The sequence below is a fragment of the Equus caballus genome, chromosome 17, assembly GCF_041296265.1.
Source record: "Equus caballus isolate H_3958 breed thoroughbred chromosome 17, TB-T2T, whole genome shotgun sequence".
Classification (NCBI taxonomy): domain Eukaryota; kingdom Metazoa; phylum Chordata; class Mammalia; order Perissodactyla; family Equidae; genus Equus; species Equus caballus.
Window position 1 is genome coordinate 16,441,618 of NC_091700.1, and position 14,889 is coordinate 16,456,506.

Consider the following 14,889-nt stretch of genomic DNA (forward strand, 5'->3'; position numbering starts at 1 on the left):
TGACTTCTGAGAGAGAGAATATAAACTGTCAAGTCATTCTCTGCTATAAAGCATCCACTCTCTCTATACCACGGGTGTTGACGGCCTTGGTGTGAAACATAGTTGCAGCCAGGCAGGCAGTTTGTGGGGCAAAGCATTGCCACTTGCTCGTGGGGAACCCTGGAGCTGTGGGCAAAGGCAGGCCCTGTTGGACGGGAAGCAGTATAGTGACTATGGAGTATAAATATGGAAACCAGTGCTTTGAGGACTTTGGGGCAATATTAAGAAACAGCATGATGGAGAAGGTAATGTACTTCAAAGGCAAGATTTCCCTTCCTTTCAGTGCCAGTGGAAGCATGGGAATGGCTAATAAATTTAATGCCTACCTTTACAAGGGGAAAAATTTTAGGGCGAAACAAAAAGAAATGGAAGAAGAGGCCCAAGATTAGTTGTTTGTGAGCCACTAAAGTTTCTCCCATCTTGTCAAAGTGATGTTATCACAACTGTAAATTCAAAAGTAAAAATAATCATCTCAATAGATTTCCTTTTCCCTCCTATTTTCCATGTTTCCATTTTTCTCTTATCCGTACAACCTTATATCCTAGAGAATGTTTTACAGTTTGGTATCTCCTGCACTGCCAACTTCCAGGCCTTTTCCATGTTTCCAGGTAATCTTCACGAAGTAGACCATGACCAAGCTTGCTGTAGGTGTGATGACATAGTAGGAGAAAGAATGATGAGGTGTTTTCTTATAAAGTAATACAGTGGAAAATTTTTCTTATTCGGAAATGGGGTGGAAGCTCCACTGCTAATGTGGACTCTCGCCAAGGCAGAGTTCAGGGCTCCGCTGACCTGGCATATTCTTCACTCTGCATTGACCACAAGTGTGGGAGGAACCGGAGAGGGAACCGAGGACCAAGTCCACTTACGTGTTGTTGATTGTGCATACATCTGTTGTACTATTTGCCAGTTTGGTACCAAAATGAAAGTAACCTAAGTTGAGTCTAAGACATTTTGACCAGTCTTCAAACCCAGACCAACCTTTGTGGTTTGGCCCAGCTTACTTTATAAATATTATTTTAGTGGCTGCTTTATTCTATTCATTTGTTGTACCTTAATTGACTTAACTACCCTGCATTGTAGTATATCTTTATTGTTTCTAATTATTTATCTATGTTAAGCTTGTGATAAATAAAACTAGAGTGGAAGTATTTCCCATTTAAATTATTTCTTAAGGATAAATTTTAGAAACAAGACTTTGGGTCCTGAATGTTTGGGTATGAATATTCTTATGTAAAAATTGTCAGATTTCATTCCAAGAGGAAATTATACCAATTTAAATTCTTACCAGAATTAAAGACTATGCCAATATTACTGTATCTCCTACGGCTTTAAATATTATTATTTTCATTTGCTTGCCCACTCATATTCTGTCCATCTATTTCCCACACTTAGGGTATATAACAAGCTAGCCAACATATTGGTAAGTGGTTTAGGTACAGCGATTTATATATAAATAAAACTTTATTAATTCATTTAAAAAAAATAGCCTTTAACTCCAAATTTCTAATGCTTTTGAAATTTACCCATATCTATGATTTAATTGTCTCAATAATTCTAAAGGTTTTCTTTTTACCAGAAAATAATGGTAATTAACAAAAGATAATAGATGACTTTTTTCCACCTTGTCTTCATGTGACAGTCCTCTGCAGGAAAACTGTAAAACATAAAAACAGGGGAAAAAAGGCTAGACAATAGAAAATCATCCAAGGCCAAGATCTTCAGCATGGTCTGCACACTGCAAGCTAGGGAGCCATACTTTGCCAAAATTATTTAACAACAGACATGTTAGAGTTTAAATGCTATGTTGCCACCCTTGACATAAATTTAGTTCATGTTAGTTCATATAGGAATTATGCTAGTGAACAGAACTTAACGTGTGTGAGTAGTAAGGGGTCAAGTTTGTAACAGTAACTTTTCCTGGTTGCTTTGGATGGGATGCCCAAAAGTTGGAATTTCTCATGGCTTGAGTTGCTTGTACATTTACATCATCCTAGTTCTGACTGGTTGGCATTGTGTTCATTTCTCCTCAGAGAAGAATGAAGGTGTCCTTGCCTGGAGGGACACTCTATCCTTCTCTAGGTACCTCTCCACCACCACCCTCAGACTATAACTGTGTAAGCAGATCATAAATTTCTATAGATAGAGAATGATTCAAGTTAACCCTTAGGGGTATCCATTTTGTTTTGAGGTGATAGCTTAATGATCTTGTTCAAAGAAATGACAGTCCCACATCAGGAACTGAGATGAAGTGCCGCTTCGCTCACACTTCTCAGTCATGAACTGGCAAGGAAAGCACAGCAGATGTGTCACACAAACCGTAGTAAACCTCCCTTCCCTTGTCCAAAATCCTAGATCTTTTATCAACTCTTTTGGGAAGAGGGCAAATTCTATAGGTTTGTCATTGATTAGGATTGAATAGATAAAATTTGAAGTTTTGTGTATTTTCTTGGTTGTATTTTCTCCCATCTCCCATCTGTGAACATGAAGCAGTTAAATAATTGCCTCAAGGTGAATAAAGGAGCAATACAAAAAGCATGTGCTGTGTAGGAAGCAAGGAATAAATTCCTTGTGGTTAATTGTGGCAAGAGCAGTTGCATCACTTAGTTCCTGTGGTTATTTCTTGGTTTAAAACTCTTTAGCTATCTGATGGAGAAGTAACACAAAAAACAGGCAGAAATAGCTCTACATATAAACTGGTTTTAGGTGGGTGTTGAGTAGGCAAGGGAGAATTGTTTCACCTTCAAAGAGAGCTGTGCATTTCTAGATATGTTATTAAAGGAAGCACTGTGGGTTCTGTGGCTGGAACAGGGAACTGATCGTTTATTTGCTTTACCATCAGGTTGTCAGTCTAGTCATGCTGCTGGTAAAGATTAGATCTCTCACTCTGCCAAAATGAAACATATTTTGCCTGCCTGGGTACGATTCTGTTGCTTTGTCCACTGCAGCATCCTCCGTGCAGCTCCCATTATTGTAGTCATTTTCTGTTTTTGCTCTAGGATGTGGGGAGAAGGTGTCCCATCAGAGAGCATGACTTTTTCTAATCCCAACCCACACACTGATGTCAAAGTATTTTCGTTCTTTCTCCCGAGCATTGTGTTCTTCTACCAGCAGTCACTAAGCCAGGAAAACAGGAGGGTATTTTGCAATAACATTTGGAATATACGTTTTTATTTTTTTAGTTGGGATTTCTGGTGTTTATATTTTGAAGGTCAGGTGTGATGTCACTTTCTTAGTCCTTAAGCTGTCTACGTATTGCTGAGTGAGTAACTCTGCCAAGTCAGTGCCTGCAGTGCTGTCCTTAAAATCAGCACGAGGATGACAAGAAGTTACTTGGGCTTTTACGTATATAAATGTGCCTGGCCAGATGCTGAAAAGGTACATCAGAGCAAGCACAGAGCCTACCGGAAAATATGCTACTTTCCATGGTTTCAGCAAGAGATCATGCAAGGAACTTTGATAATAATAAATGAAAATAGTAAATAGAATTTTTCAGTGAATTTTAGTGATGTATTTGTAAACATTCCCCTCTCCAGGTTTGTTTCCTTTCCTCCCCCTCCCTCTCCCTACCCCCTTTCTTATTTTCCCATTTTAAGATCTTCATGACTCAAAAGGCTATTTGATTGGTGGGAAATGAAGGTGGAAAGTTATTGATCAGGAGATTTCTAATGCTGTTTCCTACTCACAGTTAAACAAATGCAAATGTCAAGCCTTCATTCATCATTTAATGACTATTTGTCTCTATAGAGAGTACTATTATGGGCTAGAGGTTGAGATTTTAAAAAGGGGGAGGATACAAAAATGACTGTTTCTTTTGGCAAACACAATAAATTGCTTTCTTTCTGCCAAGCAATTATCACTGTATTTAATCTTTGTAGGAAGTCTATTAGGGACTCTTATTTTACAGATTAGAAAACCAAGGTACAGGGGCCGGCCTGGTGGCACAGCAGTTAAGTGCGCACGTTCTGCTTCAGTGGCCCAGGGTTCACTGGTTCAGATCCCAGGTGCGGACATGGCACCGCTTGGCAAGCCCACGCTGTGGTAGACGTCCCACATATAAAGTGGAGGAAGATGGGCATGGATGTTAGCTCAGGGCCAGTCTTCCTCAGCAAAAAGAGGAGGATTGGCAACAGATGTTAGCTCAGGGCTAATCTTCCTCAAAAAAAAAAAAACACCAAGGTACAAAGAGGTTAAGTAACTTGCCCAAAGTTATGCAGCTGGTTAGTAGCAGAACCAACATACAAAATCCTGCAGTCTACTCTAGACTCTATGCCCTTAACCCTTGTGCTCTGCTGCCTGGGATGAGTGCCCAGAGCAGTAGAAGAGGGAGTATATTCAAATAGGATAACACAGAGCACTATGTGATGATGATATAAATGAGGACAATGAAAAGCATTGAGAGGAGAGTGAGAATACTGCAGAAAGGCGAGTGGGTGGCATCTGTACTAGCCTTAAGGGCTGAGGTAGATTTTGATGGTGGAGATGAGGACTGAGAGTTTGCCTTCACTTGTAGGAAATGGCATGAATAGAAGATGCTGGGTCTGGAAAGCAGGTTCAGAAAAGAAGTAGTCTAGTCTATTTGGAGAAAAGGATTTTGTATAGGAGTATAGGATAAGGTAGGCTGCACCCAAAGTTTGCAAGCCCCATTTCATAGTTGGGACAAGTGGGATGAAGGTTTTTCAGCCGTGAGGTGGCAAAAGCAATGCTCTAGAGCTCAACTTGGTGGGGTAGTAGTTTGAAGAAAGGAATGCTGAAAGAAGGAAAAATAATTATTACTCATTTTCTATTGCTGCGTAACTTTTGCACCAAGGACTTCAGTTTCTTGCTAGCTGTCAACCAAAGGCTACCCTCAGCTCCTAAAGACTTCTCTCACTTCCTTCAATGAGCATCCCTCCATTGGCATCACACAACAGGGCAGTTTGCTTTTTCAAAGCCAGCAAGGGAGTGAGAGACTTCAGCTGGAGAGCACTGTAATCTTACTTAATCACATGTCCTGTCACTTTTGCCACATTTTGTTGGTTAGAAGCAAGTCACAGGTCACCTCCACACTCAAAGGGAGAGGGTTAAACAAGAGCAGGAACATCAGGAAACACAGATTATAGAGGGGTGACACTATCGAGTCTGCCACAGAGACAGATGCAGTTGATGACACAAACACTCAAGAGTCTGAATTAGGATGCTATTAATGCAACTAAGAAGAGTCAGGTTCAAGAAAATATCTCCAGGAAATATGATTTCTTACCCATACCTTGTGAAGTTCTTTGCATACATTATCTCATGTAAACCTCAAAATAGCTCTTTGAGACAGATGGCACAAAAATCCTTTTTGCATAAACAAGTGGGACTTCATCAGACTAAAGAGCTTCTGCAAGGCAAAGGAAACAAGGAACAAAGTGAAAAGACCATCCACCAACTGGGAGAAAATATTTACAAATCATATATCCCACAAGGGGTTAATCTCCAAAATATATAAAGAACTCACACAACTCAACAACAAAAAATCAATCAACCTGATCAATAAATGAGCAGAGGAGCTAAACGGACATTTTTCCAAAGAAAATATACAGATGGCCAGTAGACACATGAAAAGATGTTCAGCATCACTAATCATCAGGGAAAGGGAAATGTAAATTAAAACTACACTGAGATATCACCTTACACCCATTAGAATAGCTATAAACACCAAGACAAAAAAATAACAAATGTTGGAGAGGATGTGGAGAAAAGGGAACCATCATCCACTGCTGGTGGGAATGCAAACTGGTGCAGCCACTATGGAAAACAGTATAGAGATTTCTCTAAATATTAAAAATAGAACTACCATATGACCCAGCTATCCCACTACTGGTTATTTATCCAAAGAATTTGAGATCAGCAATTCAAAGGGAATTACATTGCAGCATTATTCACAATAGCCAAGAAGTGGAAGCAACCCACGTGCCCATCGACCGATGACTGGATAAAGAAGGTGTGGTATATATATACAATGGAGTACTACTCAGCCAGAAAAAAGACAAAATCGTCCCATTCACAACAACATGGATAGACCTGGAGGGTATTATGTTAAGCAAAATAAGCTAGACAGAGAAAGACAAATACCGTATGATTTCACTCATATGTTGGAGAAACTCACGGACAAAGACAACAGTTTAGTGGTTATCACAGGGGAAGGGGGTTGGGAAATGGGTACAAGGGGTGAAGGGGCACATTTATATGGCGACTGACAAATAATAATGTACAACTGAAATTTCACAGTGTTATAAACTATTATGACCTCAATAAAAAAAAATCCTTATTTCACACAGGTTTTGAAAAGTTAAGTGACTAGCTTCAAACCTGGGTGTCCCAGCCTAGATTTGAACATGGGATGTCAGTTCCAGAGCTTATAGTCTTAGTCAGTCTTCTTTACTTAGACTTAAAGGTATGGAGCATTGAAAGAGAGGTAGAGAGTTTGGAAGATGGCAGTGTAGGAGGACTCTGAACTCATTTCTTCCCATGGACACAACAAATCTACAACTACTTGTGGAACAGTTTCCTCTGAGAGAGATCTGGAAACTGGATAAAAATAACCCCCACAAGGGACAACACTGACAGGTGGAAGAGGCAGAAATACAACTCTGCTGAGGAAAAAACCACATCCTAGCCATGGCGCTTCATGGCCAGGAGCAATCTCAAAGGTACAGAGCTTTTCCCAGAGGAGCCAGGGATTTTATGCCACAATAGGCATCCCAGGCCTTGGATTCAGCACAACCAAGATGAGATCCCATAATACCTGGCTTTGCTGGCTTTGAAAACCAATAGGGAATACGCCCGGAAAAACCACAGAATTTCAGAGAAAGGAAAACCTGATCTTAAAGGGCCCACACACAGATTCACCCGATCTGGAAACCAACACAAAAACACCAGAAAGAAAAGTGCATAGTTCATTAGTAAAACTGACTCACTCACTAAGGTTGGAGCACATCTCAGAGAGGCAGGAGGCAGCTGAGCCCACCCCCCACCCCACCCCCGTGACTGAGACACTGGTAGCAACCCTTACTGTGACCTAGTTCAGTTGTGTTGACACAGACATTGGCAGCTGCCGTTGGATTTCCTCCTTTAGCCTGTTAGTGCAGGAATCTGTCCTACCCAATAGAGCACCCGTGGCAATCAAGCACAGCCAGGCAGCAGGCAGCCTGCCCCAGGGACTGGCCCTGCCCACAGCAAGCCCGCAGCAAACTTGTGGGTCCACATTGACAAGGTGTGTGTGCAGGCCTGTGTTGGTGGGGCACATGGGCCCACGGCAGACTTGTGCTGCTGGCCATTGCAAACAGCCACATAGAGGATCTGCCCCACATTCCAACACCTGAAATGATTGTACACTGCCACACCTGGAGCCAGCTCTACCCATCTACACTCCTGAGAGAGCTGACAATGGCCGCGCACTACAGGGAGCCACACTGAAAGCCTATAGCAATTGTGAACCCCTGAGCCTAGCAACCAGCCACAGTGGGGGCCTGACTCACTTAACAGCAAAATAGCAGTGGTTGTATGCTATTAGACTTTACAGCCAGCCATGCCAGGGCTTGCCCCATGCTATAAAGTCACTGCAGGAGCCACACCCAGCTGAGCCTTACAACCAGCCAGCTTGGGGGCCAGCCTAACCTACCCATGCGCCTGTAGCAGTAGCAACTCCACCACAACAGAAGGGCACACATAGCCCACACAAGGAAACATCTGGCACAGGTGATGAGAGAGGAGCACATTGCCAGGCCCCATAAAGCATCTCTTACATAAGGCCACATTTCCAAGATCAGGAGATGCAGCTGAGCTACTTAATACATAGATATAACTACAGAGAAGTAGGCAAAATGAGGAGACAAAGAAATATGTTCCAAATAAGGGAATAGGACAAACCCTCAGAAAAAGAATTAAAGAAAACAGAAACAATCTACCTCACAAAGAGTACAATCTAGTAGTCATAAGGATACTCCCTGATCTTGGGAAAAGAAGAGATGAACACAGAACTTTGACAAAGAATTGGAAAATATAAAAAAGAACCATTGAGAACAGAAGAATACAATAATGGAAATGAGAAATTCAGTAGAGAGAATCAATAGCAGAGTAGATGACACAGAAGAAGGATCCGCGATCTGGATGAAAGAGTAGAGAAAATCACCCAAGCTGAACAGACAAAAGAATTTAAAAGAATGAGGACAGTCTAAGGGACCTCTGGGACAACATCAAGCATACTAACATCCATATTATAGGTTTCACAGAAGGAGAAGAGAGACACAAGGGGCAGAGAACCCAGTTGAAGAAATAATAGTTGAAAACTTCCCTAACATAAGGAAGGAAATAGACATCCAGGTACAGGAAGTGCAAAGAGCACCACACAAGGTGAAGCCAAAGACGTCCACGCCAAGACGCATTATAATTAAAATGTCAGGAATTAAAGAGAGAATCCTAAAAGCTGTAAGAGAAAGGCAACGAGTTACATACAAAGGAAACCCCATAAGGCTATCAGCTGACTTCTCAGCAGAAACCTTACAGGCTAGAAGGGAGTGGCATGATATAGTCAAAGTGCTGAAAGGAAAAAACCTACAGCCAAGAATACTTTACCTGTCAAGGCTATCATTCATATCATGGAAGGAGAAAGAAAGAGTTTTCCAGACAAGAAAAAACTACAAGAGTTTATCACCACTAAACTGGCCTTACAAGAAATGTCAAAGGGACTTATTTAAATGGAATAGAAAAGACCACAAGTAGGAATAAGAAAGTTATCAAAGAAAAAAAATCACTGGTAAAGGCAAATATACAGTAAAGGTAGTGGATCAACCACCTATAAAGCTAGTATGAAGGTCAAAAGACAGAAGTACTAAAATTATCTAATTCCATGATAAGAAGATAGGGGATCCACAAAAATAAAATAAGTAAAATAGGATATAAAAAACATGAAATGTCAGGGGAGGATAAAAGTGTAGGGCTTTTAGTAAGAAGTCAAACTAAGAGACCATAAACAATATAGATTATTATTTACATAGATTATTATATACGAACCTTGTGACAATCACAAACCAAAAACCTATAATAATACGTACAAAAATAAAGAGAAAGGAACCCAAACATAACACTAAAGAAGGCCATCAAACCATGAGAGAACAAGAGAAGAAGAAAGGAACAGAGAAGAACTACAAAAACATCCAGAAAAAAGTAACAAAAGGGCAATAAGTACATACTTATCAATAGCTACTTTAAATGTCAGTGGACTAAGTGCTCCAATAACAAGACTAAGGGTGGCTAAATCGATAAAAAAAAAGAAGACCCCTATACATGCTGCATGCAAGACACACACTTTGGATCTAAAGACACTCACAAACTGAAAGTAAAGGGAGGGAAAATGATACTCCAAGCAAATGGAAACAAAAAGAAAGCTGGAGTGGCAATACTTATATCAGACATAATAGATTTTAAAACGAGAACAAGAGACAAAGGGCATAACATAATGATAAAGGAAGCAATTCCAACAAGAGGACATAAAACTTGTAAATATCTATTTACCCAACATGGGAGCACCTATATACATAAAGCAATCTTTAACAGACATAAAAGGAGAAAATGACAGCAACAAAATAATAATAGGGAAGTTTAACATTCCACTTACATCAATGAATAGATCATCCAAACAGAAGATAAATAAGGAAACATTGGCCTTAAGTGACACATTAGACCAGAGGGACTTAGTAGATATATACAGAACATTCCATCCAAGAACTGCAGAATACACATTCTTTTTTTTGGTGAGGAAGATTGGCGCTGAGCTAACATCTGTTGCCAATCTTCCTCTTCTTTTTTTTCTCCCCAAAGTCCCAGTACGTAGTTGTATATCCTAGTTGTAAGTCCTTCTAGTGCTTCTATGTGGAATACCGCCACAGCATGACTTGATGGGCAGTGTGTAGGTCTGCACTGAGCATCTGAACTGGCAAACCCTGGGCCACTGAAGCAGAGCACATGAACTTAACCACTATGCCACTGGGCCAGCCTCCAGAATACACATTCCTTTCAGATGCACATGGGACATTCTCCAGAGTAGATCACATCTTAGGCCACAAAACAAGTCTCAAAAAATTTAAGAAGATTCAAATAATACCAAACAACTTTTCTGACCATAATGGTATGAAACTAGAAAACAACTACAAGAAGAAAACTGGAAAAGCCAGAGATATGTGGAGATTAAACACAATGCTAATGAACAACTATTGATCAATGAAGAAATTAAAGGAGAAATCAAAAAATACCTGGAGACAAATGAAAATGAAAATATGACATACCAAAATTTATGGGATATGGTAAAAGCAGTACTAAGAAGGAAGTTTACAGCAATACAGGCCTACCTCAAAAAACAAGATTTTTCTCAAACAATCTATCAGTGTGCTTCAAGGAACTAGAAAAAGGAGAACAAATGAAGCCAAAAATCAGCAGGAGGAAGGAAATAATAAAAATTAAAGCAGAAATAAATACAATAGAGACTAAAAAAATAGTGGAAAAAATCAATTAAACTAAGAGCTGGTTCTCTGAAAAGATAAACAAAATTGACAAACCTGTAGCTAGACTCACCAAGAAAAAAAGAGAGAAGGCTCAAATAAATAAAATCAGAAATGAAAGAGGACAGATTACAATGGACACCACAGAAATACAAAGGACTATAAGAGAATACTAAGAAAGGCTATACACCAACAAATTGGATAATCTAGAAGAAATAGATAAATTCCTAGAATCATACAACCTTCCAAAACTGAATCAAGAAGAAATAGATAATCTGAATAGACCAATCACTAGTAAGGAGATCAAAACAGTAATGAAAAATCGCCTAAAAAACAAAAGCCCAGGACCAGATGGCTTCCCCAGTGAATTCTACCAAACATTTAAAGAAGACTCAATACCTATCCTTCTCAAACTCTTCCAGAAAATTGAAGAGGAGGGGACGCTTCCTAACTCATTCTATGAGGCCAACATTACACTGACACCAAAACCAGACAGGGACAACACACAAAAAAAGAAAATTATAAGCCAATATCACTGATGAACATAGATGCAAAAATCCTCAACAAAATACTAGCAAATCAAATACAACAATACATTAAAAGGATCATACACCATGATCAATTGGGATTTATTCCAGGGGTGCATGGATGGTGCAACATCTGCAAATCAATCAGTGTGATACACCACATTAACAAAATGAAGAATAAAAATCACATGATCATCTCAGATTCAGAGAAAGCATTCAACAAGACAGAGCATCCATTTATAATTTTTAAAAACTGAATAAAATGGGCATAGAAGGAAAGTATCTCAATATAATAAACGCCATATATAGCAAACCCACAGCTAACATCATACTCAATGGTGAAAAACTGAAATCTTTCCCTCTAAGAACAGGAACAAGACAAGGATGCCCATTTTCACCACTCTTATTTAACACAGTATTGAAAGTCCTTGCCAGAGGAGTCAGGAAAGAAAAAGAAATAAAGAGATTCAAATTGAAAAGGAAGAAGTAAAACTGTCACTATTTGCAGATGGATTTTATGTATGGAAAACTCTAAAGAATCCAACAAAAAAACTATTATAAATAATAAACGAATACAGTAAAGATGCAGGATACAAAATCTACATACAAGAATCACTTGCCTTTCTGTAACACAATGAAATAGGAGAAGGAGAAATTAAGAATACAATCCCATTTACAATGGCAAAAATATAAAATACCTAGGAATAAACTTAACCCAAAAGGTGAAAGACCTATACACTGAAAACTATAAAACATTGTTCAAAGAAGACACACAAATAAATGGAAAGATATTCCATGTTCATGGATGGGAAGAATTAACATAGTTAAAATGTACCTAAAGCAATCTACAGATTCAGTTCAATCCCTATCAAAATTTCCCAATGACATTTTTCACAGAAATAGAACAAGGAATCCCCAAATTATATGATATAGAACAACAAAAGACCCTGAATAGCCAAAGCAATCCTGAGAAAAAAGAACAAAGCTGGAAGTATTACACTCCCTGATTTCAAAATATACTACAAAGCTATTGTAATCAAAACAGCATGGCACTGGCACAAAAACAGACACACAGCTCAATGGAATAGAATCAAGAGCCCAGAAATAAACCCACACATCTATGGACAGCTAATTTTCAACAAAGGAGCCAAGAACTTACAATGGAGAAGGTAAAGTCTGTTCAATAAATGGTGTTGGGAAAACTAGACAGTCACATGCAAAAGAAAAAAATCATTATATTACACTGTACACAAAAATTAACTCAAAATAGATTAAAGACTTGAATGTAAATTCTGAAACCATAAAACTCCTAGAAGAAAACATAGGCAATAAACTCTTCAACATTGGTCTTAGCAGTATCTTTTTGAATACAATGACTCCCCCGAGGCAAGGGAAATGAATGTAAAAATAAACAAGTAGGACTACACCAAACTAAAAAGCTTCACCACAGCAAAGGAAACCACCAACAAAATGAAAAACCAGGGGCTGGCCCACTGGTGCAGTGGTTAAGTTCACACGTTCCACTTCAGCAGCCAGGGGTTCGCCGGTTTGGATCCTGCGTGCAGACAAGGCACCACTTAGCAAGCCATGCTAGGTAGAGGAAGATGGGCATGGATGTTAGCCTAGGGCCAGTCTTCCTCAGCAAAAAGAGGAGGATTAACAGCAGAAGTTAGCTCAGGGCTAATCTTCCTCAAAAAAAAAAAAAGAAAGAAAGAAAAAGAAAAAACAACCTAACAATTGGGAGAAGATACTTGGAAATCATATATCTGTTAAGGGGTTAATATCCGAAATACATAAAGAACTCATACAACTCAACAATAACAACAAAAATAACCCAATTAGAAAATGGACAAAGGATCTGAACATTTTTCCAAAGATATACACATGGCCAACAGGCACATGAAAATGCAAATCAAAACTACAATGAGCTATTGTCACCTGACGCCATTCAGAATGGCTATAATCATTAAGACAGGAAATAAGTGTTGGAGAGGATGTGGAGAAAAGAGAACCCTCAGACACTGCTGGTGGGAGTGTAAACTTGTGCAGCCACTATGGAAAACAGTATAGAGATTCCTCAAAAAATTAATAATATAACTACCATATGATCCAACTATCCCACTTCTGGGTATTTATCCAAAGAACATGAAAACACTAAGTCAAAAAGATTGCAGCATTATTCACAATAGCCAAGACATGGAAACAACGCAAGTTTCCATCAATGGATAAATGGATAAAGAAGATGAGGGGGATATATACACACAATGGAATACTACTCAGCCATAAAAAATGATGAAACCTTGGCATTTGTGACAACATGGATGGACCTTGAGGGTATTATGCTAAGCGAAATAAGTCAGAGGGAGAAATACAAATACCATATGATTTCACTCATAAGTGGAAGGTAAAAACAACAAGAAGAAACATAGACATAGATACAGAGATTAGATTGGTAGTTACTAGAGGGCAAAGAGGGGAGGGGGAAGGGCAAAGGAGTAAAAGGGCACATGTGTACAGTGATGGATGGTAATTAGACTTTGGGTGGTGAACATGATGTAGTCTAAACAGAATTTAAAATATAATGATGTACACCTGAAATGTACATAATGTTATAAACCAATCTTAGCTCAATAAAGAAAATAAACTTTAAAAAAAGAGATGGATAAGAAAAGATTGAAGATAACTCCAAGATTTTAATCAATTTCAAGTCAAGGAATGGAGGTGTTAACTCAAACAGAAATGTCATGAGAGGCACTAGTAAAGTAATACTTACTGTGCATATACTCACTACATGCCAGGCAGTGTGCTAAGCACTCAGTATGCATTTTCACATTTAATTTCCCAACAGCCTGTGATAATGGTCTTTTGCCCTATGTTACAGATCAGGAAACAGGACTGCACCTGTGCCCCTAAACTCTAGTTTGCACAAATGCAGACGGTGGTTATTTTGTTCAGAGCTATATCACTAATGTCTGACACATAAAAAGCACTCATTATCTAAATTTTTGAATGAATGAGCACAGCTAATAAGGGATAGAGTCATGATTTGAACCCAGAACAGCCCAACTCCCACCTCCTGGAGAAGACATGGCATTCCCTTGCAGCCATACTGTGCTCAGGCCACAGCAGGATATCTAGCTGTGGATGCACAGCAGATACCTAAGTTCCAGCAATGGAGCTTGAGAAAAAGGTCGAGGCTAGAATAACCTTTCAGCATCCACGTGGAGATTGAAAAGCTCTAAAATTAGATGAGATGATTAAGAGAGAGGGTATAAACCCCGGAATAGAGCCTTAGAGAACAGCTATATTTAGAGTTGAGGGGAGGAAGAGGCGTTTTAAAAAGGCAATGAAGACATATATGTCAGTGAGATAAGGTGAAGCTATAGATCTAAAAGTAAAGGGGAAGGAGAAGGAGGGTTGTCAGCAAGATCAACCACCACAGAGTCATCAGAGCCTCAAAATTAAGGCAAGATAAATGAATTTGGGGATCAGGAGGTCATTGAGGACTTTTGGGTGAGCAGATTCGGAAAACAGCCTGAGTAAGAGTCAGCTGGCATCTGGGTGGATAGGGGAGCAGGGCTGTGAAGGAAAGAGTGGGTAGTAAGGATGTAGAGCTCACTAGGATAAATTTGTCTGTAATTTCAAACAAGCTAGTAGTAGTAATATGAGAGGGGTTGAACATTCGAGTAGAAGTGATCTTTTGTGTTGTAAAAAGAAGGGTCTAGTAGGAAGGAACTAAAGATGGCAGAAAGAGAACAGACTACTGATAGAACATGACCCCAGAGGAGACAGCAGGAGAA

General features: G+C 39.3%; 2 long non-coding RNA genes across 51 annotated transcripts in view; one reads left to right on the forward strand and one right to left on the reverse strand.

Moving 5' to 3' along the window:
• The window catches only part of LOC138918326 (uncharacterized), a 146,539-nt gene that overhangs the window by 117,786 nt on the left and 13,864 nt on the right, over window positions 1-14,889 (forward strand). The gene's annotated exons all lie outside the window — the stretch shown is intronic.
• LOC138918331 (uncharacterized) lies at window positions 1,485-5,405 on the reverse strand. The gene is made up of 2 exons (XR_011427627.1): window positions 5,288-5,405; window positions 1,485-1,696 (listed from the first exon to the last, which is right to left on the reverse strand). It is a non-coding gene; the product is annotated as an uncharacterized lncRNA (long non-coding RNA).